The 26057-nt window shown below is 49.8% G+C and overlaps 1 long non-coding RNA gene across 2 annotated transcripts in view; it reads right to left on the bottom strand.

Annotated features, from left to right (window-relative positions):
• Window positions 1–1186: 1186 nt before the first annotated feature.
• LOC310884744 overlaps window positions 1187–26057 on the bottom strand; it is a 30256-nt gene continuing 5385 nt past the window's right edge. The window contains exons 2-6 of one of the 2 annotated variants that reach the window (XR_014574370.1): window positions 15659–15733; window positions 14941–15027; window positions 14425–14560; window positions 11567–11714; window positions 1187–8301 (exon numbers count right to left, since the gene is read on the bottom strand). This is a non-coding gene — a long non-coding RNA (uncharacterized lncRNA). Of the gene's footprint in view, window positions 11715–14424; window positions 14561–14940; window positions 15028–15658; window positions 15734–26057 lie in introns of both variants that reach the window. The other variant, XR_014574369.1, reaches the window with a different exon arrangement.

Genomic DNA, 26057 nt, shown 5'->3' with positions numbered 1-26057 from the left:
CTTGATTTTCAAGCCTTTCCTTGGTTCCTGAAGCTATTTATTATAATTGAATAAATTTAAAATATGATATAACCTCCTTGGTGGACTACAACATATGAGACATTAAAATGTATAGCATTATGTTATGGCCTTACTTGTTCCAACATTACTAAAGATGTACATTGTGCTTTTAAATGGATAAAGATTTCCAATGGCAGATGGATGATCCAAGAGAAGTCTATGCTCTCTTACAAAGCTATTGGACTTTGAAAACCTAATAGATTAAGTGCTTATTTTTAAGTGTTTTTTTCAATTAATTTCTGTTACTTATAAATCTTACACTTATTAATTCTATTTCTAGACAATTCAAAAAATTTGGTTTTCTTCTTTGGCAATTTGCATAGAGGAAGCATGTTTTTTTTAAGAAAAGCCAGCAAAATTCTGCATACAGAAATACCTGCACTCAAAAGGAGTCTGCCACCTGCCCCAGGATGGAGCAGGCAGAGGACTGCTGGCCCCAGACTCAATTCCTTGGGGCTTTGCTCCTGTGCTGCATGGGCTTGAGGTCAGTTCTGCTTTGGGGTGAGGGCAGAATGTCAAATTGCTCCTTGGGGAACTTAATGGCAGTGAAACGTAAAGAAGCACCAAGTAACCAAGCACGTGTCTTGTATCAGTTCATTTGTCGTTAAGAAAGATGTTCCTGTTTTAGTCCTGCAGTAAAAAGGAAACCAAGCTCTACTTGGATATTATTCTCTAAGCTTTTTTACAATGCCAGCAGATGTCAATGAAAGGCTTTACAGATCCTTCCTTGGAGTCCCCTCCTGGGGAGGAACTGAGCCGTGAGCTCAGCTGCACCAGGAATCCCCTTATCAGATGAACCCCCAAGGCTCTTCCCCAGCAGAGAGAAGATAAGGGAAGGAAGGGAGGATGTGCCCCTGGGCTGATGGGAAGCCCGTCCACCTTCCCAGAAATGCCTTCCAGACATGGGCACAGAGGGGAAGGGGAGACAGGGCCAGGCAGGAAAGAAAGACGTAAAGGGTGAACTGAGAAGCCTGCGCTGGTAAGAGCTGACTATGTTGTAATCAAATTTTCCTCACCTTGCCCCTTTGACGTCCCTACCCATTGGTGTAATTTCCATGTTCCTTTCAAATCAAGCAGTGACTTAAATCCCCAGGGTTGAGCTTGCAGGAGAAAGCTCTTGGAAATATTTAGGCTTTTGCCCATATGGGAAAGCATACTTGTTCAGGAAGGGATGGTGGCAACTAAACAAACATGCCCAAAGGAATAACTGATAAGGAGAATAAACAATGACAAATATTTTGAGCTTCCCAAACCTGACAACCAGGGAAAAATCTGAAGGAAAAATAAATCTTTAGAGTGAGAAAGCTTTCTAGCGGCTTTCTGCCGCTTAATTATTTTTTTTCACACAATGTGTAATGCATTATGGAATATCCCCTGAAGTGATCTGATTAAGTCAGAAATCGTATGTTTTGCTGTTTTTGCCATGGAGAAATGGTGGGATAACATTATTTATCAGGGTCTCGGCCTCCATTTATTGCCAGGTTCCCTTATCAAAGCTGTAGAGATATGGAAACAGATGATGCAGAATTGGTGCCTTTCTAACCACAATGATTAAGGACAGTGTGGCGCTGGGTCATAGGGGCCCGTCTCTCTGGGATAACCCCTTCCCACCTCTGGGACAAGGACACCAGATTTCTGTGTGAGGTGGGAAGACCTGGCTGAGTCTGAGGCAGGCTCCTCAGTTGTTCCCCAGAGCAGTGAATTGGATGTGATCCTCGAAGAAAATGCCATCGAGGAGCTTCCAGTAAACTTCCAATGAATCAGCATATCCCAATAAATATTTCCAGCTTCCTTTCCCCTTCACCTAAAGTAACTGTGTAGTCTCCAGCCCTTTGAATAAATAATCGGTGGCAGCAGAATGCATGTGTGAGTATGGTATTCGAAGACCCCTCAGGTTTCCCATGAACTATCAAGAGAAAAGGACAATCCTGGGAGACATAGCTGTGCTCCTGACACATTAAGGTCATCTGTCCACACTGACCACAGAGTGAAGCAAAGTTGGGAATTTGTGATGTGGATCTGGGTCATGGCATGATCCTGTTTGCTCTCCTGTTAATCCTTCCAGCCATGGGCTGGTTTTGGAGTTGAGGTGGGATGAGTTTAACAGGCATCCAGCTGCTGCAGCATCTCTGAGTAATAGAAGCTGCAGTAACAAAATGTCCCAAGTAGAGCATCTGGACATGACAAAGGTTTCCTTGAAGAATTGCTGGAAAGGAAGCAGCACAGTATAATAGAAGTGATCATTTATATAATGGGGTCATTACTGTAACAAGATTACAAAACTACCCATCTGCTTCTTAACCTTTAACCTCAGCTGAAGGAGGAAATCAGACCATGATGTCTGCCTACAGCTGTGCATGTCCAAGGTCTGTGCTAAGGCCCTGGTCTCTGGGAAGAGACGTGCCAGGAGATGCTGTGCTGGCCGTGCTCAGTTCTTGCACAGCACATGTGTTCCCAGAGCAGTATCCAGCTCATGGCACACGCTGGAGCAAGCAGAGGGTGAATTGCTATGGCCTGACACAACGCTGGTTTGGCGCCGCAGGTGGCTGTCACCTTGTTCTTCATGGGGATGGAGACAGGAGGAGACTAGAAAGGTCCCCAGTCTTTGGAGTGATTCATTCTCAGACTGGAGACACCGCCTTGCCTTGCCTCGGAAGCATCAGATCAAAAGACTCAGAAGCATCCTGAGGTTTCCGGGTGTTGTTTTTGCACGCATGGCAAACCCAGGCAGCTACCTGTGCCAGCGACTAGTCCCAGACCGGAAAAACTCGAGTGCGTTCAGCAGACACCCAAGTCTGCAAATCTGTAAAATATCTGATCCTGGCCTGCTTCCACAGACCGGCAACGGCTGAATTTCCCAGGTCTGCTGAGGCATGAGGGACAGCATGCGGGCAGGGAGGCTGCCCCGTCACCCTGGGCTCTGGGGAACCCCGTGACAGCGACACTGACCTCGTCATGGGCATCTCCGAGAGGCACTGGCAGCTCAGGCCTCCTTCAACATTCGCAAGCAGAGGCTTGGTTCCCCTCTTCCGAAACCATCCTGAAGTTGGGTATGGGACTCGTGAGGCATGGCTCTGCCATGTTTACATAGCTTTGCCTGAGATGTCAACAACATCTCTGACATTTCCACTGCTTTAAGCTCTCTGAAGCAGTGACTTCCCCGACCATTTGGTCACATATGTCCAGAGAGTTTCAAGGAAAATAAGGAGTGTTAAGTCCCTACTGCTGGAAACAATATCGCCTGCTTAGCTGAACCCAATTGCAACATCTTCCAGGAGATGAGAACACAACAAACAAAAGCATCGTATGAAGTATGTACAAATGAGTAGTTGTCTGCTTTTCTGCTGCTGAAGACAATGACAGCTCCCACTGCAAAAGCAAAAGAAAAGCCCTGGCATTTTAAGGCCAAGACTCTAATGTGCAGCACATGCTGCAGAAAATCAAAGAATTCTGGAGTAAAATTTAACAGGTGCTTAGGGAACCTGGATGCCTTTTCTGTCACCTTTGAAGGTCCCAAGTTTCCAACTTGTCCTTTGCTGTGCCAGCCCGCTCCCAGTAACTGGCCTGGCAGCTCCCAGCGTGGGGACACTGCGGGGAGCCAGGTGCCCTGGGGAGCTCCATGCTCCGTGCACAGCAGAGCTGGCAGCGTCACAGGCTGCTTAAGGCACACAGTCACACAGCTTTCCTCTTGTGGTGACAGCAAGAATGTCACACCAGGAGCGGCTGGTAGCTGGTGGCCAGGAGGTAACCCCCTGGGCCAGCTGTGTGGGTAGCACTGTGGGTATCAGTGCCTGTCATCACAAATATATGGCACGACGATTTCACGCAGCCCTTTTGTTGAAGGGATTGGTCCCTTCAGCACCTGTCCCTTCAGCACCCGTCCCTTCAGCATCTCTCCCTTCAGCGCCCATCCCTTCAGAATCCTGCCTGGGAAACTTTCACAGTACAGGGCTGGGCACGATTTGTGGATGACGCTAGGACACCGCTGGTGCCGGCCACGCTTGTGGCTGGTGCTCCTGCAACAGCTACACCTTGTCCCAGCCTGCAGGAAGGGAAGAGGAGAAGCAACTGAAAGGGCAGCATGGAGCAGGAGTCAGCATTGCAAAACCTCGGAAGCAGAACTGCTCGCTTCCTGAACGCATCTGCCAGGCAGCTGGCATGGAAAGGGGAACCCAGCTGCAGCGCAGACGCTGGGCAAGCTCAGAGAGGCCACAAGGAAGGAGGAGGAAGAAACAAAGCTGAACGCCGGCGTCCTTACTGTAATTGTCTGCACGCTGCTAGGTGCTTGGATGAAGAGCAGCACAGCCCAGAAGGCTTGGCAGTCAGGGGTCTGAAGGGGTTTTCAGGCCAGAAGGTGTCTTAGTTTTGCTGGATTCATCCAACCTGTGCTCGAGGTGTGGGAAATGCAGTGCCCTCGCTGTTACTGACAGCAAGGGGATGGAGCTGGTACAGAGGGGAAGTAAGGCAGGAGGTGTGACAGGGTTGTCCATCTGCTCTAGGGCTAAGAAAAAGCTGACGGAACTGGATGCTCTGCAGACTAATAAAAATAGATTTAGTCATCTTGCTACATGTGAAATGACTTCCTCAGCCCTGTGGGACAGGCTGGGTGTTACAGCAGTTCGGGCCTGCATCTTAGAGGTGACGCTAGCAAGAGGGAACTGCCAGAAAAAGGCAGAGTAAACCCAATTCCACAGCTCAACCACAGGTCTGGCGTTTTGAGACAGTGGTTTTCCAGCTGAGCTATGAAAAATGTGAAACGTTGATGTCAGGAGTGTTGCTCAATGCCCTCGCTACCCAACACACCTAGCAGGCAATGCTGCCCTGCAGCCCTCTTGCACTGGGGCCACCCCAAGGCACAACCTTGGGACGTTCCTCAGACACCTTCTCAAAGAAGCTCCCTCTGCTTAGGTGAAGAGATATAAAATAAACATCTTAAGAACCAGCAATGCAAATACTTTTGGTTTGGGGCAGTCACCTGGTGGTGGTAGTTACAAAAAACTTCATTTAACTGATGTGTCCGTTTTGGTCCCTCTAGGCAGCAGTAATTGTACCACACATGCCTTCCATAGGAAGGGAAGGAAGAGGAGTGACTACTGTGGTTGTTTCTTGAGGATCAAATGTGCTGTATTGATTGAGTCGCTTTAACCTGAAATCTCATTTCAGCCTTTTCTTTAGGAGCTTCTTCATGGCACAAGGGAATTGAACAGTAGCAGCTCCCCTCCCAGCATGACCCCCAGAGCAGAGGTGCACGCACAGGGGAGACCCTCATTTCACCTGGGATTTCATGACAGCTCGATGGACTGCAAAAGGGAAGAGGAGTGGAGGCCAAGCAGAGCAGCTGAAGCACTGACAGCACAGCCCTGGCAGAGAGAGGGAGTGCTGGGGGCTGGAAACATCGAGCCAAGCAGCTGGCAGCCCTCTTTTGGCTCCTCGTAGACTCCGGAATCAGATTTTGATGAGCAATTGCCCGTTTCTCTTTCAGGAGAAGCAGGCTGGCCAGGCGGGCCGAGGAGGACATGCATCACCCTACCTGCCGTGGAGGTACCTGCTGTCATCTCCATCACCTCTCAGAGCCCAGGCACCGTCCAGCCTCAGATGTAAACGCTGAAGCACACAGAACCCCAGCGGACCAGGAGGCCTTCATCTACCCCGCTCTCATCACAGGCATCAGCGATGCTCCAGCAACCCCACAGCTCGGCATGGGGCACGTCCCTCTCAGCTGGTGCAATGCTCCATTTCATGTCTTCGCTGATTTACACCAGCATAGATCTTTGAAATAGCTCAGGTAGACAAAGAAAAACAGAGGGCTGCTGCAGCTCTTTCTTCTGCTCCTGATGTTTATACACTGGCTTCAAAAAGATTTTAATAATAAAAAAATGAAAATACAACTAGGCCATTGATCCCAATATTGTTTTGCTGAGCAACAGACCTCCTGCTTGCCACTGAGCAAAAAGGAAAAAGCAATTATAAGAGATGCCTGGATGAATCCCCTGATCTGTCAATATTTCTGATGGAGATAAATTTGGTTGGTAAAAGCAAAGTTCCAGGCCTGAGAAAAAAGGAACCTATAGACATTAATACCAACAGAAATCAAACTGCCAGACTCATTCAAGGAGTGGGGAAAGACAGGGAGAAGGAGGGGGAAGAGTAGCTCTGTGATTCTGCAGGGAAAAAGAGAAAAAGGAAAGAAAAAAAAATAGAAAGGGAGGAGGAAACTGAGCTGGAGGATTTAGTAGGACACTGATCTGGGAATCAGCCCCTCATCAGGCACCTGGAAATGGACTGAGTTAATGAAGAGCAGCTGCAGAGTTTGAAAGTTGGCTCTTCTTTTGGCCAGTAATTAGCATGTAAATGCTAAGTCTTTCATAAAGAGCTCCAGGCCAGGTATCTGCCAGTGCAGCAGCATGGGACCAGACTAGAAATCTTCCTGCCCTTTAGAAGAGACAGCAGATAAAGCCAAGTTCTGCAGTCTTGATTCATTCCTAATTCCGTGCAGATCACAACAGCAAGCATGGGAGATGCCTTCAGGTCTGACTCCTCCGGTATGACAGACCATTGATCTTATGGTGTGATTTCCCAGTCTGGTTCCTTGCGGATATGTTTTGCTCTTTTTCCGGGGAATTTTGCCAATTAATACCAAGTGAAAACCTGTCCCATGGCACTCTGTCCTTGTTTATCATAGCTTCTTGAGACATGCCAGGGAGGAACAGGGTTAAACTGTAACAAGAAAGTACTGTTGGGCATTAACAAACATCCTGGTGGTGGGGACAAGGATGCATTGGTACTGACTGCCTGGGCAGGATGAAGTCTCCTCGGGGCAGGCTCTGAGACTTACAAAGGTCCTTCAGAAATATGCTGGATCACACCCTGCAAAGGCCAACCCTGCAGCCTGTCTCTGTCCTCTCCTAACCGCTGGGACAGCAGCTCCTGCCTTGCTGCAGAAGCGCAGACCCTGCTGGGTCCCCGGTGCCGCCATCGTTCCCAGCTCAGGTGGTACAGCAGGACACGGGGCTTTGCTCTGCTTTTAACTTCTGCAGCCGATGGGGATCCATCTAGAAGGCTTCTTTCCGAAGGCTCTTGATAAGAGCTAGGTATCTCTTGGAGATGACCTACGCTGGAGATATCCCTGTGTCTCTGCCCTAGATTCACTCTGTAAAGGCACGAATGGACACCCACCCCTCCCTGGTTCCCCCAACACATTCTGCTGTGTTAGCCTGCAGAGCTGGTGGGGTTTTCTCTGGTCTCTTGATGGTGGGATGGCCTCCACGAAGGCTTTTAGAAGAACTGGGTTTTGGGAGACCATGTGCATGGTGCTTGCTGCAAACACGCCAAAGATGCACAATGATTTCACGGCATGAAACGCAAGGAGTTTGCGGAAAGCAGTGGGAGACTGCAGCAAACTTTGGGCAAGTTGTGCTTGAAGCTGGTCTGAAGGCTGTGTGTACACGCTGCTTACTGAGGAGCAGCTAAGATGGTTTCCCAGATCTCTTTACCAAGAAGAAGAGGATCCCTTTGCTCTTCCCTCTTTTCCACCCTCTAGCTCTGCATCCTACCTTGTGAGGCTGATGCTGGATGTGGGCTGGGATGGACGCCAATGCTGCAGCCTCCAAAAGCTGCGTGTGTGATTCAGAACTAATACATTTATTTTTTCTATCTAATGTAAAATTAAGGTCAGACCTACTATAAACTTTTTTTCTTCCTAAACACAGAATACAAGTTGGGAGAAGGAGGCTGATTACGTATTTTCATGGGAATTAAACTATATCGCATTTTTTTTTTATGAAATAGTATCTGAATTTAACACTGTAGCCTCATTTTTAAATGTAACATTGAAACGTTTTAAAATAGTGTCTGAATTTAACACTGTAGCCTCATTTTTAAATGTAACATTGAAACATTTTATACTGAAAAATGTTGAAACGTAGCAATTTGGCTCAAAAATAAAAAAATGCAGATTTTAATAAATTGTCTTGTTTGACCTAAATTTGACATTTCAAACAACACTGCAACACTGAATTAAAAAAAAAAAAAATCATGCCTGGTTCTAATTAGCACTGAGTGTTACCATCGGTCAGGTGAAATAACTGTGGTCTTGAGCTTCAAGTCGATTGCAAAATGCTTCAAGTGAAATAAGCGCTAACGCAAACAACTTTAAACAGCCCAGCAGAAGTCTCCTTGCCAGGATGTCGCAGTTTCATTAATTCTCCACCACTCTACGCATTTCCCGAGCAAAGGAGAAGGCTGCAACAACAGAGAGAGAGAACAGGAATTTTTTAAGGCCCTTTCAGACCTGATAAAGAAGCAAGAGGGGACACAAGTCCTTGGGGTGCGCTTTTAACGTCTGTGAAAGTGCAGATGGGAGTAGGAAGCCACCGGTGGGCTTTATCGGGGTTACCCGGGAGCAGGGTGCAGGCGGCACGAGGCGTGGAGCCTCAGGTCACCCGGCTCTGCAGCGCTCAGCTGAATGAAGTAGCCATGGCAGCTGGCCTGGATGCTCTCTGCTCAAATTTAATCAGCCTTATGCTGCTTTAGTTTAAGTAAATTAAATTAAACCTCAGCTAAACCCAAGTAAACCACATGTCTGTTCAAAACAAGGGGGAAACTGGCTCCACTGCAGCAGCTGGCAATGTCGCCGCTGCCAGCCCTGGGGCTGTGGCTTCGTTCACAGAGTCTATAAAGGCGGCCATGGGGGTTGATGGAAAAGCTCATGGACAGAAAACAAGTGCAAGTTCAGCAGGGACAGGCTGAGTGGGGCATCAAGAGTAGGCAGTATCAGATCCTGGGAGATATCCCATACTGGTCATCTCATACAGGACAAGCCCAGGAAGGTCCCGAAGGGCAGGGAGATATCCTCACCAAAGTCATCCTCTCCAGTTTCCTTTTTTTGGGGCACAGATTCATTATGGTAGCCACACAGGGCTGTTATTTCCCACACTTCTTTGCACTGCTGTATCCTGTGATTGCTCCTGGCTTATAGGAGATGAAGCTATATTGATCAGACCTGTGCCAGCCCCAAAAGTCCCTCTGTGTTTCTCCCAAGCCATCGCCAAGCCCTCCCATAAGTTGCTCAAGACGAGAAAGCAAAAGGAGCCCCTCCAGTCTTTGCATCTGCTCTGCCTCCTGCAGAGCCAAAGCCAGATCCTTATCGCCAGGATGTCTGGGAACATTTAGGCACTGAACCAGTTGGGATTTCCTCTGGGGAAGTGCCCTAAGGATGGCAGGGAATGAAGGGGGTGAATTGCACGCAGCCCTCTAAGTACTTCACTTTAATTCATCACAAAAATCATCCAGCATTTCATTCTATGGATGCCAGCACGAACCCATTCCATCCACATTGCCAAGTGCTGAGCTGATACGTGTAGGCATGAGGAATGAGTTCAGGTGAAATATGCCTGAAATACTGAAATATTGCTCTCAGAGGGCTCTGCTCACGCTGCAGGCAGCAGGGCAGCTGCTTGGCAAGGCGCTGGGCTGAGCAGGACATGGTGCTGCCCCAGAAAACCCCCAGTGCCCCCCGCCAAGCATTGGGAAATGGAGTGGGGCCCAGAGGCTTTTGGTGTTTGCCTGAACTGCTCTTTGGAGGGCTTGGCTTAAATTTTATAGTTATTTATTATATAAATACGCACTATCATGCTTTAGAGGCAGAGGAGGACCTCAGCTAGCTGCTACCTCCTTGCACAAGAATAAGTCCTTGTCATTGATAATTAAATTTCCTTTGCCATTATCAGCAGTGGTCTTGACAGCCGTTGCAGTAAACCAGCGTGACAGCAAAGTGGGCAAACACCTTGCACAAGTCTTTTCTTTTTCTTTTAGTGATCCATTATTTGCTGAGCTGTCCAGTGCCAAAAAAATAATAAAAATAATAAATAAATAAAAAATCCCTGCTGGAAGAAAGCCCAGTGTTTCTGGTTAGGTGATCAAAAGAGTCTGGCCCACCACCCTGTTCAGACAGTGAAATAAAAGTGTAAAGGAAGCCAGACCTGGGAGCACTGAGTGCCGGCACACCAAATGATGCTGCCAAATGCCTGAGATGCTGAGACCCTGAGAAAATCCGCTCCATGCCTTGTTCTTGTCCAACCTGACAAATTGAGCCTCTGAGCTTAAAAGTGAAAGACGGCACCCACACTTGTTTTTGTGGGTGAGGAGCGAAAACAAAGCCGTTAACCCTGCCTGCCACTCAGTGGCTGTAGGAGCTGGCACCGCAGCACCTGCTGCCATGTGAGAAATGCCCACGTCCTCATCGCAGAGCGAGAAACCGCGGTGCAGAGACCTCACCGGGCTTCCTGCCGCCACCTCATTCACCGCTGGGGACGGCAGGAGGTGGTGGGACGCGGCCGGGACCAGGGCTACGAGAAGAGAGCTCTGCCTCATTACCAGAAGAGAGGAGAGGAGGAAAGCACTGAAAAACCATCTTCAGAAAGGCTGAGAGGGCTCTGAAGAGTTGGTTACAGAAAGAGATCCAGTCCCGAAGACTTTCGCTCTGCACAGCACCAGGAGAAACCGTAAGGACTGCAGTGCTATTTTCGTTGTCATTTTTCTGGGGGGCTTTATGGAAGCAGGGCTGGCTCGGCTTTCTATTGTCAAGAAACGAGGCTGGTTTTACACCACTTCATAGCTTTTGGAAGGAACCCATCTGTGCAAAACAAGCGTGAGACAGCACCAAATCAAGGCTTCCCACTTCCACTGGTGCAAGTGCTTTGCATGCATTTCCCACAGGTTCCATTCATGGCAGACAAGCAAAGCACTGAAGAGTCAGACTTAATTTTCCTCTTGGGATCAATAAGTCACCTCCAAAGCTCTGTAATCTCAGCTAGACTGTTCCCATCCTACACTTGCTGTTTGTGGGGAGTGGGTAGCTGCGTGAGCAGGTGCTTCTGCTCCCTGGAGGAATGACTGACATCATGTAAAAAGCTACATTGAAATAGATGTGAGAAGAGTTGTTTGTGCGGATATTTGTGAAGCATTTCCAATTTGCAGGCACAGTCAGGAGTGGTACTGCAGGAATCCCTGTGCTTGTAACCAGAAACCGGTGTCACTGCGGGCCAGGCAGGTGCAGGTTGTGCAGACGGGCAGCTCATGTTCATCTCATGGTCTTTCTAAGCATCAAAAGCAGGCTGGTGTGGGGCCTGAGAGATTCCCTGCATGTTATGCTGTGCAGGAAGGTGAATTTCCAGGGAAGATGTCAGCAAACCTGCTTTCCCCACTCCTGTTCTACAGCTTGAGGTTAGCAAAGTGTGAGCTATTCAGTGTAACTACTTGAAGAGATTGTCTTTGCTTCAGGAAACTGGAAGACATTTTTATGTATTCTGGAGAGGCAGAGCACCTAGTAAGTGGAAACAAATATAGTTGTCGTTCCTTTGAGTATAACCCAGTAAGTGGAAACAATAGCAGGGAGCTTTGTGAAAGCAGGGCAATGCAGCCTTGGGCTTAGTAGTTGTATGCTTTGCTTGCACTTCACATTGCATTTCCAAATCAATTTCCTCTCAATAGCAAAGATCTCATTTACCCATCTGAGATATTTGGGCCCATTAGGGTTCAGCCTGGATGGCTTCCCACACAGCAGCTGGAGAGGAGGCTTAGCCCGCGCCTGCCAAGGTTCCCACAGGAGACATCAGCGAGCACAACAGCAGGCGGGGAAGCTCTGCCAGTGGCACCTAAAAAAGAAGGAAAAAAAAAAAAAAAAAGGTTAACGCAGCAAAGAGCAGCACCAGCACCATGTGGCTCCCACTGTGACCGGGCTGTCCCCATCACCACAGGACCACAGATGACACCAGAGAATGGCCTCGGCCATGTTCTCTGGGCTAGGAGAGGCTCCAGCCTCAGCACCTTCTGCTCAGCCTATGCAGAGCTCAGGTAGAAGGGGGGCTTGCAGAAGATAGAGGAGCAGAAATGGTTAAAAAATGGAAAGGAAAAGCAGGTAGGGCTGGTTGGCTGAAGCCAGCAGCACCGAGCTTTATAACTGAAGGGGCAGAGGAGGATGAGAACACCCAAAGTTCAGAGTAACAGAGCCACATGTTGGGCTGGCAGCTTTGTCCCAGCACAGCCCCGGGTCCCTCTCAGGTGGCCACCACAGAGCACAGGAAGATAGCTGGTGACTTTGGAGATGGAGAGCAAGAAAACAGCGTCACGCCCTGGAACAGGTGTCCGGCAGGTGCAGGAGGGTGCCCCAGGACAGCCTGGTGCAGAGGGTGGAGGAGGCTGTGGTAACTGGAGGAGCCTGCGTGTAGTGTGGGGAACGAGAATCATGGGTTTGATTCTGCTTCCATTAGTATTGGGGTAAATCAGGAGCAGGCCATGGTGCAAGAACAGCAGAAAAGCAACAAGCTCTGAATCATGGGGAAAATCTCAAAATCAAAATTAAAACAAAATTGAGAACTTTGTAGAAAGTTTTGAGACTTATGAGGATGGGCCTTTTTCTTTGCATCCTACCACGTGGAACCACTGGGATCGTCACAACCAAAGAGGCAGCTGCTGCCAGACTTATTGCAAACCACTGAAGTCAGCAGAAGACCAAGGCAGCCTTGCTGCAACCTACAAGCAGCATCCCTAAAACCAAGCTGACGTTTCACTGCCTACAGCCTCGGGGCATCTCAGCTCCAAAATTAAACATTCCTTACCGAGTGCTTGCAAAGCAGGGCATGGAGCCTTGGATTAAGAGAGTGCTGAGAAAAGTGAATGGTGGGTACGTCTCGTAATGGACAGGATATTTCTCTAATTGAGAGAGTTTCCTGGCTCTGACGTAACCAGGAGAATTATTTCTCAATGTGTCATCTTTACTGTCAAGCTGCAGCCACATGCTCAGTATGGGCTCAAAATTGTCTTGCTTGCGCCATCAGTGCGGCAGTTATTTATAGGTGGCATTTACACGCCGCTGCTCTGAGCACACCTGCGACCATCCCAGTTTGAGGGCACTCCTGTGCACTGGGCTCCGTCAGGGACACAGCCGAGGGATGGAAGGACACGGAGGCTCTGTGACTTCCACGCCAGCCACCCAAGTCCCAAACAGGTTCCTCGGCCTTTCTTCTCTGCTTGCTGTGGCTCAGGATGGGCAGAGGTGATGGGAAACCAAGGAGAGGTGCAAAGCTTGGGGCACTCTGCATGTTTACCTGAGCAGCAAAATCATCTTGAGTTTGCAAAACGGAGACGGAAATTGCTCAACGGCAAAATATCTATTGCTTTCTGCTTCCAGTCAGGCTAAAAATAAAATAAAACTTTGTGCCAGGCTCATTGCTGCTGCAACCACATTCAGCCTCAGCACAGCAAGACTGGGGTGAGCACAGGCTGATACCATGCTGGTTTTTGGCAGTGCAACTCCCAGCCCCAGCCAGGACAAGAGAAAGGAAGCCGGGAGTAAGCAGCCAGCCCAGAACCACTCCTCTGCAGATCTCTGTGTCCCCAGAACTTGCCCCGTCTCCTCCTCCAAGGTTTCTGCAAACAGCTCCAAGCAATGTGTATCCGAAAGGCTGGAGGCAAGGTCTGCCGCAATCCTGCTCCTGTAACGTCCCGGCTTTGCGTTGGGGCAGGAGATGGATGCACCCTTGGGTGGTTTCAAGCTGCCTTGTTTTTGCCAGGCTCTGTCTTCTTGCCTTCCCCTGTACTTTGCAAAACTGGTGTTTTATCTTGGTTCTGATTGCTCGGAGATGATTGACTTGGAAGTGCCACACAGCATGTGCTGTGATGGGGAGGAAATTGTTTTTTCACTGTGGGTGAAAGCCTGCATTAGGGACCTGCCAGACAAATTGCTGGTGTGACGGGGCTGATGAGGCTCAAGGGATGCCTGACTATTGTCTGTGTGGAGCTGTGGGAATTGTGACTGGGGAACAGCAGCCAAACATGGGGGGGCTGGCTGGATGCCCTACAGCAGGTTTTCCTCCACCCTGGCACAATCAGCTCCCCACAGTGACATTTTCTACTCCTGAGCTGCACATCCCAGAAGAATTGGGGTGGGGGGGGAAGGACCAAGCCCACCACCTGTGGCCCTTTTGCTGCAGCAGGTCCCACAGACGGTGATGGGAAGGAAACATTCAAGTCCGGCAGTTTCTGCTGGTTTCTGCTGGGATCCAAACACGAGCAGCACAAGGAAGGGTTGGCTCTGGGTGGAGGCTGCGTGCGTTGCAGAATGTCATGATAAAGGGGAAAAGGGAATAGTGGAGGAAAGGAGCACGCCAAGTACTTCGGAGGAACTGCTCAGGTATGGCCGTGAGCCAGGGCATGGCTCCTGCTTCTGAGCACTGTGTGAACTCCTTCCTACCTCTGTGCTGTCCCCCTGTCCTCTGCGGACACATTCACATGGATAGCAGAGCGCCACCCTCAAACACATACGTACAGATGCACAAAACCTTACAGAGTCACTTCAAAACAGACCTTTTGGAGCCCTTGTGTTCTTGCTGCAGGCAGTAGAAGATGCTCCCGTGGCAAAGCCACCCTCCTCCAGCACTGCAGAACACGTTCAGCGCGCCTCCGCAGCCCATGGCCGCGCTGCCAGCGAGGTCTCCGGGCACTGCAAAAGGGAAATCCCTGCCAGCATCATGCCACTCTGGGCTGTTTTACACCCAGTCCCCTCCACCCAGTGGCTTAGCACAGGCACCTTTTAAAAATAAGATGAAACCTCCAATACTCTGGTATTGGAGCTCAGAGCTTGACCCAAGAGTTTTAATGATTTGTCTGGTCCCAAAGCCACAGCCAAGCTCAGAAATAAGAGCAGTCCCACCAGACGGAGCAACAAGCAAATTTCGATCAAATTAATGGGGACTCATCTACGCAGGCTGTGTTGTCAGCGCACTGGAAGGAGATAAGGCTCAGCTCTCACTGCAGAGATTTCACAAAAATTGATCATTTTAAACCCTTGCAATATCTAGCAGAAGTAATTCTATTTCACACCTCAGATAAACAGAAAACATCCTCCAACATCTCCTGCTGTCTCTGGGAGGGTGAGTATGGAGCTGCAGTTTCCCTGGGACAGGATGTCTGGGTCAGGGGTAGAGAAAGCAGAGAGAAAGGTCAAAGTAACACGCAGTTGCTAAAATTATTCCAACTTCTACTCATTTTCTAATCAGTTCTGAGCTGAGAAGTAGATTAAGAAAGAAAAAAAAATCATTTGAAACAATGGGCAGGAAGGCTTCCAGAATGAAAGCTGCTCGTGCCAGGCTCCCGCCTCATTTTCCTTTGACCAAGCACTTTGTTCAGCCTGGCTGAGCACCCAGCCCCACGGGAAGTGCCTCCGACAGGGGGCTGGCAGCGAGGCCGGGGTCTCCATCCCGGCCTCACCGAGCCAGGGGGCCCTGCAGGCAAGGCTTCAAAGGTGGAACTGGGGTGTCAGTGCAAGGACATGTACTGCACGCGGCCGAAGAGCTAGTGGAGGGACCTTGGAGATGCAGGAGAGTTGCCTAACTGTACGGTTTCCGAGGCTGACGCCTCTTACCCATTTACCGCAAACTACTTCAGCAGCCACCTGTTAAATCATTTCAGAAAACACATGGAAATATTAAGCAACAAAAAAAAATTCCACCCCGTCTTTCCATTCAGTCAGATATATGTATATAAACATATTTTTGAGTGAATAAAAGCAAACAACAATGAGTTGAAGTGTCATTTGTACCTTTGCGGTCCCGGTAAAAGTTCCCCTTCCCTTCTCCGGTTGCCGGTTCACAGAGAACAGGTACAGGGGCCAAAGCTGAAATAACAAAAATAGGTAGAGGGGAAATTCAACAACCCGTGTGCGATGGTGGCTCTGAGGTTAGGCTCATCGCCGAGCCTTGGGACTACTTCCCAGCACCTCATGCCATTGTGACCTTCAAGATAACCGCATGAGAGAGGGCTCGTCGGTGCTCTGAATCCTGAAATGACTGACTGCTTACTCAGGCAACATCCTTCTGGGCAAATTAGTCACTTTTTGTCACTTGTTCTGGTTTCTTTGCTTTCGCGTTGGCTCTGTGACGTGGCACTGGCCGGCCCTGTCGTATCTTCATCACCATCTGGTCGCTCTGCTCAAAGGGCGCCTTCATCTCTTGGGTTAAGCCCAAGGTTCCGCTAGGCAGTTCTGTGCATCCTGGGCTGTGTTTGCTCATACGGGGATTTCTCCAAAGACCCTTTATCTTCCTGGCTGTCCTTTGCGGCTCTTACTATTCATGCTTTCCCAGAAATCTGCCTGACTGGAGAAACAGCCACACGCCTTGCAATAACTGCAAATAAATTTGTCTTTTCCACACCTCTGCAAAGTGTGAATCTCACATCACTGACCGTGATTACTTCAATAAATGATTCTTATTCCTTCAAAACTGGCAGGCCTTAACCTTTTACTTAGGTTTGTGTTTTCTCCTTTGTCACTGCTCTGCCAGGAGTGAGCCTTTGGCTGAAAGGGTTTCAGGAAGGCTGGGCTGTGGTTTTGAAGATGCAACCAAAACGTTTTCTTCTCGCTTCCCACTGATGCCCCATGGTCACTTCTTCGCAAAGTTATGTACAGTCCCTTAATCAATTTCTGCCATCCTTGAGTCGGTCCTGCATCTCTCAATTTCCCTCTCACTCAGTTTTTAAGCTCTTAATTGTACAAATTCAGTGCTGAGCCCAACAGAGACGTGCTGCCCCCAGAAGAGCACCCCTGGGGGATGCGTCCCCTGACGAGACCTCCAACCCCTTCACCAGCCCTCACTGCCTGCATGGGGCTGCCTGGAGGTGGCCTCGGACCCCCATTGTGAAGGGAGACTTTGGGGGGATTTATATTGTCCTAATAGCTAGTTCCAGGCAATCTCTACTCCATGTTCTCATTACACTGGCACTCCGTGCTCTCTTCCCTCTTTTACAGTAATACAGTTTTGCAAGCAGAAAGGGCTGGTCAGGATGATCTAGTTGGCTTACTGCATTAGCCACAAGGTTTTCCTCATTTTGCTGAGATTAGGTACTACCCAACGGGAGCCCATATTATACTTTTCTGTTTGACTCTAGGTGACAGCTCAGATTCTCCATCAATCACCTGCTTTAATGTGAGCCAGAGGTGTCTGAAGGCCTGCACACGAGGTACATGAAAGGCTGGCACACAAATAACTGCTGATCTCGGCTGCAAGCCATAAATCACACGTGTGCTTTGTTACTGCAGAGCGGCAGCTCTATTCCTCAGCAGAACAATTATGCTAACAACTCTCATAAATAACTTTCCTCTTTATTGTCACTTGATATTGGTGTGAACGCAGCTTGCCTCATGTGCTGATATGCAAGACCATTCACCAGGCATGAATTTGGGCAGAGCTTTTAAATCTTTTTTAAGCTTTAGCTGGTGTAAATTGGGGATGATTCCACAAAAGAAAATCGAACTTTTTTTCCCCTCCATTCATTTACCTTTCATCTGTTGTAAGTTTGGAGAAACTTCATGACTACACTTCCTTTCCAGGCCATTCTGGTTTTCTGCCCCTCCCCAAATGCTGCCATGCCGTGCGGGGCACATGGGTGTTAGCCCAGGCACCACCTATTTGCCTCTGGGAAACACCGTATCTGTATCTGGCTGCAGGCCAGGACTGGATTCTGCTTTCGTCACCAATTTCCTCCATGAGCATCAGCCAGTGACTCGTGCTTTGGATGTGTCACTTTACGCAGAGATGTGAAAGGGCAATGATGACATGTTCTTCTTGCTCGTGTGATTCACGTGTGATGCAACCTCTTGGGACAGGGCCCCCAGATTCATCCAGCCCACTCTGAGACCTGAGTGGCCATGGCTGGGAGCTCGGCCTTCCCTCGGTCCCTCCCAGCTCCCAGGCGGTGGACTTGCCACCTCAGGGCCTTGCAGGTGGGGAGACAACCAGCCCACAGAACCTGGAGATGTGGCAGCACCTCCAGTCAAAAAGCCAGTCCTGTCCCCAGTAGCTGTGCCTAAGTAACGAGAAGCAACTGCACATCATTTACTGGATGGTAAAGGTGTTGAACGGCCCGTTTGGAAGTGCTGGTCTGCCTCCTCAGCCCTGCTCTCAGTCACACTCGGAAATAGCTGCCACCTCGGCCCTGCTCTCAGATATAGCTGCCACCAGCACCGCCAGCAACCCTGGTGCTAAAATTCACAGTTTGCTGGGATGGCAGCCAGCCTCCGTTCTTAGCGGCACCCCTGGAGATCCGTGCCTGGCCCCTTCGCTGGGGGGCTTTACCACCATCTTAAGGGTGCCAGGCAAAGGGCCGACAGGGCCCGCTGGTGACATCGGCACAGCGCTGACACGCTGCTCCCCACCAGATTTTGTTCCCTGGACACCCCCAACCTCCTGTCCTTTCCCAGGGAGGATGATTTTCATCACCCCTCACTCTGGATGAGCACTATGGACCCATGCAGTGACAGGATCTTCCCTTCACCAGCCTCCTGACGGCGCGGCCTTATCAGCACAGTCCCGCAGCCGCGCTGGGCTGTGCAGCGCACCCGGGCATAGACGCATCAGCATTGCTTAGCGCAGGAATGATAAGCCTAATGACAGAGATACCTCACGGGCTAAGCACACAGGGATGTGTTTATCACCATTTCCTGCAGATAAGGACCTGAACCACAAATAAACCCGGCACATACTGCAAGTCCTGTGTGCGTCCAGACCTGTGCGTGTGGCTCGTTCTGCTCGAGCAGCGACTCCTCACAGCACCTTTTTTTTTTTTTTTAAAGCATCAGTATTGCTTGCTAAGAGCATCCCTGAGCATTACACCCAGCAAAGCATCACTGGTCCGTGGAGGTAATTTTCTTTATCAATTATCCCCCAAGACCAAGTCTTCAGGCCTGAAGAAAAGCCTGTTAAAAAGGCTAGCTTTGCACCCTTGGCACCCCAAAAGACAGGCACATCTCTGCTGCAGGGCACACAGCCAGCTGGAGTCCAGAAAATTGGAGAACAAGCCTCTGACTGCCATCAGAGCCATACCAGAGGCTCAGTCCCTGCGGCACATTCTTCTGACACCTCTGCTTGAACAAAGGGGTGCAGGGTGGAGGGAGAAAAGCTCATCCAAGCAGCCTGCCAGCAACAAGCTGCTACCTGGCCTCTCACCCTGCATACGTGAGCAGCACTGGAGGAACCCTCTGCACCCCTGCAACCTTGTTTTGCCTAAGACCTGCCTCTGGCTGTATTGTTAACCTGGGATTTCCGCTAAAGCACAAAGCATATGTGAAGCCCAGCTTGTTTTCTTCTGAACTCAACAATAAGCCTCATTTCCCAGACTGCTGTTTTGACTGGCCAAATGGACGCTGCTATTTGAACAGTAAGGTGCTTGCTTGAAAACACGAAGTGATTGGCTAAGCTACTCCAGAGTGACGAGCTCAGATCCGATAGCCTGGCTTATTTTTAAGTCTCTGCTTTGTTTATTTCAGCTAAACTCTCACACTCATCCAGGAACTGGGTGCTGGATCCAGGACACGAATGGAAGTGCATCCAGCAGGCTGTGCAAACAAACTGGCCTGAGCAGCTTCCAGCTCCCCGCCCGCAGCCCCCACACCTGGCACCTGCACAAGAAGCCGGCCAGGAGGAGGTACCTGACCAGAAGGGGGAAAGGGTGATGGGAGAAGCTGAGATCCAAAAGCTAATGCAAAGCATGGGGAGGGAAACATTTTACGAGCACGGAACCGATGCTGAACTTCATCAGCTTCCCAAAAGGCCCGGCTGTTTCAGCACATGTGGCTGCTCGGGGGAGTTGTTTCCCTTTTCCAAACAGAGTAAACAAGGGTGCTGCCAGCTGGCAGGGAGGGAAAGGTCTCCGTAAAGAGACATCCACTCAGCAGCATCCTACAGAAAGCCATTTGCTGCGTGCAGCATGGTCAGCCACCACATTGCACATGCTTCAGGCACGTCTCACCAGCAGCCACCAAGCACACGCTTTCCCTGAGCTCATAGCCTGCCCTGCAAAGCTGCTTTCAGTGGGTTTGTGTCAGCATTTGGTTGTTCCTTGGTCACGTCCTCATGCTATGCCACGCTTCAGGGGATGACAGCAGCTCTGCTCCCTGCACGCAGCCTCCACTGTTGGTTTTATTCCTTCTGGAGCAAACTGCTCACGCCTTGCAAGGACCAGCCCATCCATGCTCCTTCTCCGAACCAGCATCTCGCAGCCCAGCCAAGACTGGCATTTTGCAAGGGGCTACACATAGAAGTGGAAAAAAAGGTAGGGTCACTGCTTTAGAGGGTTTGCAGGTGGGATGTAGGGGAAGCAGGGGAGGCAGCATGCATGCTCCCATTTAGAAATAGCAAGCAGAGAAGAAGAAATCACAGTGGTGTTTGCAGAAAAGTTTCATTCCCGTAATCACCATGGGCAGAAAACCAAAGTCCCCAGGTCCTAAGGAGGCCCAAAAGCAGAGGGTGGGCTTCAGAGCACTTGATCCCAGTCATGGAGAAGGCAGTAACAGAGGGAGGATGGAGCTGGCACTACCCAAGCCCCCTTAGCCAGAGGACTCTGCACCCCGACACCAGCAGCCTCAGAGCTCCAGAGGAAAACCACGCCAATGAGTTTTCTTTGCCTCTCAAGCATGTTGCAGAAGCTTCTGGCAACAGCATTTTGTAACACAGATCTTAAATGCTATCTAGAAGTTAACACAACACTTGCTCTACTGCCAATGGACACATCGCAGCGGAGCTGTTGGAAGGGATTGTATGCAGAGCTTTTGACCAACAGAAATATAGACGAATGCAAATTGGAAAGAAAAAAAAAATACCAACACCTCTATATTCTTATAAAAGAATAAGAACAATAATAGTGTATGGTAGACAAGGGAAAATATGAGCTAGTTGGGGTTATTTCTGTGAACAGCAATAGAAATGAGCTTGAACACACTGTGGAAGTAGATGAGACCATAATTCTTAATAGGCATATATTTAATAATCCAAAGGCTGAAAGGAGATGATTAATTGCCTTTATACAGAATTCTTCATTAAGATTTATGCCAAGGAGAAAACAGCATTTTCCTGGGATCAATGCAACTTCACCAGTAATGTTAAAATAAATAAATAAATATGTGATCAGTAACTTTTTGAGCCCCCTCTTTTGACAAAACCTGTACAGCCCAAGCCACATCAGCCGCTTTAACCGCTGGTGCTGCTCCTGCCCTGCCCCTTGCTAACACCAGGAGCGGTGCAGGGGCTCACAGCCAATGTCTTGCACAAGCACAAGTGGAGAGGTGCTGTGGCTTTTATCCCCCCGTCTTCCTCCACTGGCAGGGCTTTGGCCAAGCAAAACAAACAGCAACACATGCCCAGAGAAACAGCCAGGCTAATCGGACACAAAGGAAAGGGAGAACTGAGGCAGCTTGCATTGGGAAGCGCAGGGAGAGCAGAGCCGGGAGCAGAGCTGGTATCTACTGCCCTTCCCCGCTGACCCCACCACTGTGCCCCTTTAGGAAACCTCCCGTGGGCTTTGTCACATCCTCTGCTCCCAGCTCTTCTCACGCTAAAGGGGACAGCGAGGAAAGGCGGCAGGGTCGGCCCCAGCGGGTGCCTCGTGGCAGCGGGTGCAGGAGCTGAGCGCGGCAGGCACCATGGCCCCAGGCTACCTGCTGTGCACTGATCCTGCTCCAACTTGTGCAGGGAGCAGCGGAAGGATGTCTGCAGCCCGTGCCAGGTGGCAGAGCCTTCTGGCATTTTATCACCTGCTGGAAAACACCAGGAGACATCACCGGTCCCTTCCAGGACTCCTGAAGATCTTTTAGCCCTGAGCCCCCTCTTTCCTCTCTGAAGAAACTGATTCTGGGGAAATCACCTGTGAAATGGGAATTAGGTGGAGGAAAGGCTGGGCTAAAGGCTTCACTTGGGACACTGAGGAGGCTGGATGCACATACAGCAAGAGGAGTTACCCCCTGGTGACAAAACACGGACGCAATAGTTATTAACCCATTTTTCCTAGGAACACTTTATTCCAGGACACTGAGAGTGGACCTCAGGATCGAGTGCTGTGCCCTGAAAAAGCCACCTTTTCTACCATGTGGCATGGAGAGCAGCAGGAGGCTCAAGCTAGCTCACACACTGGCGGTTTGAACTCAGCAGCTGCTCCACGTGGATCTGCAGCACAGCACTGTGCTGCCTGCACTTGCAACCAAGCATGATGTGTGCATGCCTTGGGCCCCCTACTCCCGATTTCCAGCCCTGGCTCAGATAAGCGGAGCACAACTCTTGCTCACCATGCTTTCCCCATGTAGCAACAAGAGGCTGCATTTACTCAGGCATTGGTGTCAACCTCAAACCACAAATCTTCAGCTGAAACCAGCACCACCACAAGCCATTTTGACCACCCCCTTTGCAAGCCATTTTTGACCACCCCCCATCATCACCCCCATGCACAGCACCGTGCTTGGACAGTGTCTGCAAAGCGGTGAGTGACAGCAGCAAGCAACAGGTCTCATCCCCGTTAGTGCTCATCCAGGATCCATCAGAAATCTCTGCAAAGCTTCTGAGTTCTTTAAGGAGTTTTCAGCACTTCCTGATTCTGGTCAGGCAGAGCATCTTACAAGAAGCAGCCTCTTGGTTTTGGGCACCACAGGCTCCCCAGAGCCCCTGTGGTGGCACTTGTGCCCACTTGGCTGCTGGAGCCACCTCCCGCTGCCACATCCCCTGGAGAAAGTGCTGCTGATGTAGCCAACCTGATTTAGAAACTGCTTTAATCAGCACAATCCCTTTGTGCTGGGTCCTGTGAGTCACTTGGAGGCAGCTGGCCTTAGAGGGGTCATCAAGGCCCTTGTTTGGGATTTTCAAAACCTCACAGCCCACAGCACCAGTCCCACTGGAGGTCTGTGAGGGGTTCTGAAAATCCATCTCGCCCACCTGATCTGGGCTCTCTGTATCGCAGAAGCTTTGGCTGGCTTGGCTCATGGCAGAAATGTCAAGTTTGGCCTCGAACATGCACAAAATACTTGAACCTGCACTTACAATGCTGTAAATTCAGGCTAAATGTATTACAGTTAAGAGAGCTGGTGTTGGAGACGTAAAGCTGTCATGGGGAAAAGTCACATCAGGCCTGTGGAGTCAACAGCCTGGCCTACTGCCACCCTGGGCTCATTTGTAAAGCGGCCCAGAGGGATTTTTTTTTTTTTTTATAAATGTCCCATTAATGTTAACAGCTAAATCCCTGGCCTGCTCTAAAAACCTCACTCCTGTTTATGTTAGATGCAACATCTTCATTTAATTTGCTCCCAGAGCTCACCAGCCATATCTTCTGATCATCTTGAAAACCATCCAGCTCCAACCCCCTGCCGTGGACAGGGACACCTTTCACTAGGCTGTGTCACGCAATCATCATCCCTTTAAGCATAAATTGTTGGCATGTTGGAGGAATCTTAAGAAAAAGGCAGTTTTCCAGATGTCTCATTCATTTCTCAGGGTCCCTCAGCCCTCCACTTAATGCCCTATCAGTAGCTACAGAAGACTAGAAACACGAGGTTAGTGATGATATTTCTCTGGCTTTATTTGAGAGCCTCCTGTTAAGCTCAGCTCAGGAACAAGCTCTGCCTGTCCAGAACTCGCAGGCACAGTTAGCACCACCTGAACCCATTTGCAGTTTGCTGTTTGCAGCCCAGCTAATGCTCGTCCCCCCTTGCCCGCCCTGTGCCAGACCTGGGCAGCAAAATAACCCAGGAGCTCGAAATGCTCAGAGTGCAGCCACTCATCCATGCTGTCACTGATGGCTCCTGATGCAACTTCCACATTGTTTCGGCCTGAAAATAAAATAAAAAAAAAAATCTGTGGTCCAACCACATAACAACATGCAACGTTATCAGGGGAGATACTTCCCTTTCCTTGCTGCTGTGGTTTTTCTCTTGTTACTGGAAGCTCTGCTGTGCCTTATGAGCCACAGTTCATCACTGACAATGAATCTGGATTACAACAAAACCGAGTCAGAATACTTGGAGGCATGAACCAAGTGTCCTCAGCTCGCTTGGCTGACCTACGGGGCTGCAGCATGATTTAACCGCAGATGGGATTCCTTCCTAATAAAGAGCTGCACCACATGCAGCCTATTGCACACAGCGCAGCAGTCGCCAAGAACTGAGGATGAATACTTTCTGCGTGAGTATTTAAGGAATCCTGATGCTACTTTTGGTTTCAGTCGAAAACTATTTCCTCTCTTGAAGTCAGTTCTCACTCGTGGCAGTACGTGAAACCGGATGCCGGCAGGAAGGGAAGAGGAGTGTTTGCATCACTGTGCTCCAGGCAGCGCTGCCACCTGGGTGGTGAAAGGTCAGGGACTCCATCGCTCACCCACCTCGTGCTAAATCCTTGCTTGCAGCGTGGCCGCCAATGCCCGAGCAGAACAAAAAGCACAACCCCAGCTCTTAGGGAGAACGCAGATTCATATTTGTAAGCCAGGTCATGAACTGACAGTTTTAGTTCATATCAAGAATGTGCTGAGAATCTGAAACTGGAAAGTAATCAAAGAGAAGCAGAAGAGTGGGCAGCTAGTAAAAGACTAATAACGACACAGCAGCAACCCCTCCTCCTACAGAAAAACGGAAAGTGTTGTGAAGAACCGGCACAGCTGCAGCAAGAAGTCTTTCAGAAAGCCAAAATGAATAACACAGCTCCTGGGAAGGGGGACACAGCTGAACATTGCACAGGAGAGCAGCACACATAGCTGCTGAGATGTGACATATAGAGAAAGGAAGGGTTAGAAGGAACACTATAAGAGTTTTCTGCATTCAGCAGAACTAAGAGAAGAAAAGGAGGCCTGAAGGGGTTTTAGTGGGGGTTTACTTTAGAGCTGCCCTACATCAAGGCAGGCTGAAGACAACACATTCAAGTGCTCACAGCTCCGACTTGCATATGATCGCTCATTTACGTGTGTCCACAGAAGACACAGGGAGCAAGGAGCTTTATCCCATGCTCCATGGGCAAGTTATCTCAAAATGCTGTTCCGCTGGAGGTTGCAGCAATTGTTAGAAATGCCCAGCAAAGAACGATGACTGGAGCAGGGCCAGGCGATGGCTCCCCTGCCACTGCGATGAGCACCAAGCAGCAGGAGATGCCACGCACCCGAGGGACATCCTGTGCCGGCGCTGCTGCCTCTGCCTGCTCCAAGTGGCTGGCGACAAGCCCAGCCAGGCCGGCATCCCTGCCACTGTGTGAGGTGCTCCACGAGGGTCAAACAGCACCACCACAGTCCTGGGGCACTTGCAGCCCTCAGCTCCTGGAACCCTCCCCACCACGGCTGGGCACCTTCCACATCACGGACACGGATTTCTGTGTCCCTCTTCCCTCTCAGCAAGGATGTCACCTTGCCATGGGCCGGGAAAGGAGCAGCCAAACAATTATCAGGGTTATGCCGAGCAAGATTTGTGGCCGCCCTCTTCTCTGCTTCACTTGCAGGTGCCAGGACCAGCCCTCTGGAAACCTGGTGTGTTTTGTGTCTCCCACTCACCCCCTTTTTTTAAAATATGTATTTTATGTATTTTTTGCAATTGCTGTATGCATTCTGGAGTAAAAGAACTTGGTGGGGTCGGTGACCCAGGCCTGCCAGCAGAAACGAGCCCCATGCTGTGGCAAAGAGGTCACCGAGGTGCCAAGAGCCAGTCCCACCTGAGGAATGTTTGATTCAACAGGAATTCCCCACCACTGATGCCAAGAACATAGCGTATAGAAAAACACTTCACCAACTTTGGCTCCAAAAATGCTTCTCGTCTCGTTATCTGTAGAGGCCAATAATTGCTACCTCAAAGAGCCTCACTGGCTCTGACACACCAAGACCACGCTGGCCCCTCATGCCAGGCATGGGAAGGAAAGCTTTGTTTGGAGTAGCTGACATTTTGCTTACGTCTCCATTCGTCATGATGACAGCGAGGTTTTTCCGACATGGCACAAGATCTGCCTCTGGCTGATGTTCAGGGCTGAAATAAACAGCAGCAGCCCCGTGCTTGCAGAAGCGTTGCCTCCTCGCTACTGCGTGGTGCTCGGCTGGCTTGCTGCAACCCCAGCCCAGGTGCTGAGCATCATCCCCCCAAAAAGGACCAGAGCCCTAAATCCCACTTATCCAGCTTATTTCCTCCGAAGCACGCAGGGATTCATAGAAAGGGGAGGCTA

Source organism: Anser anser (assembly GCF_964211835.1).
Source record: "Anser anser genome assembly, chromosome: 21".
Lineage (NCBI taxonomy): Eukaryota > Metazoa > Chordata > Aves > Anseriformes > Anatidae > Anser > Anser anser.
This window is presented reverse-complemented; position numbering and strand designations above follow the sequence as displayed.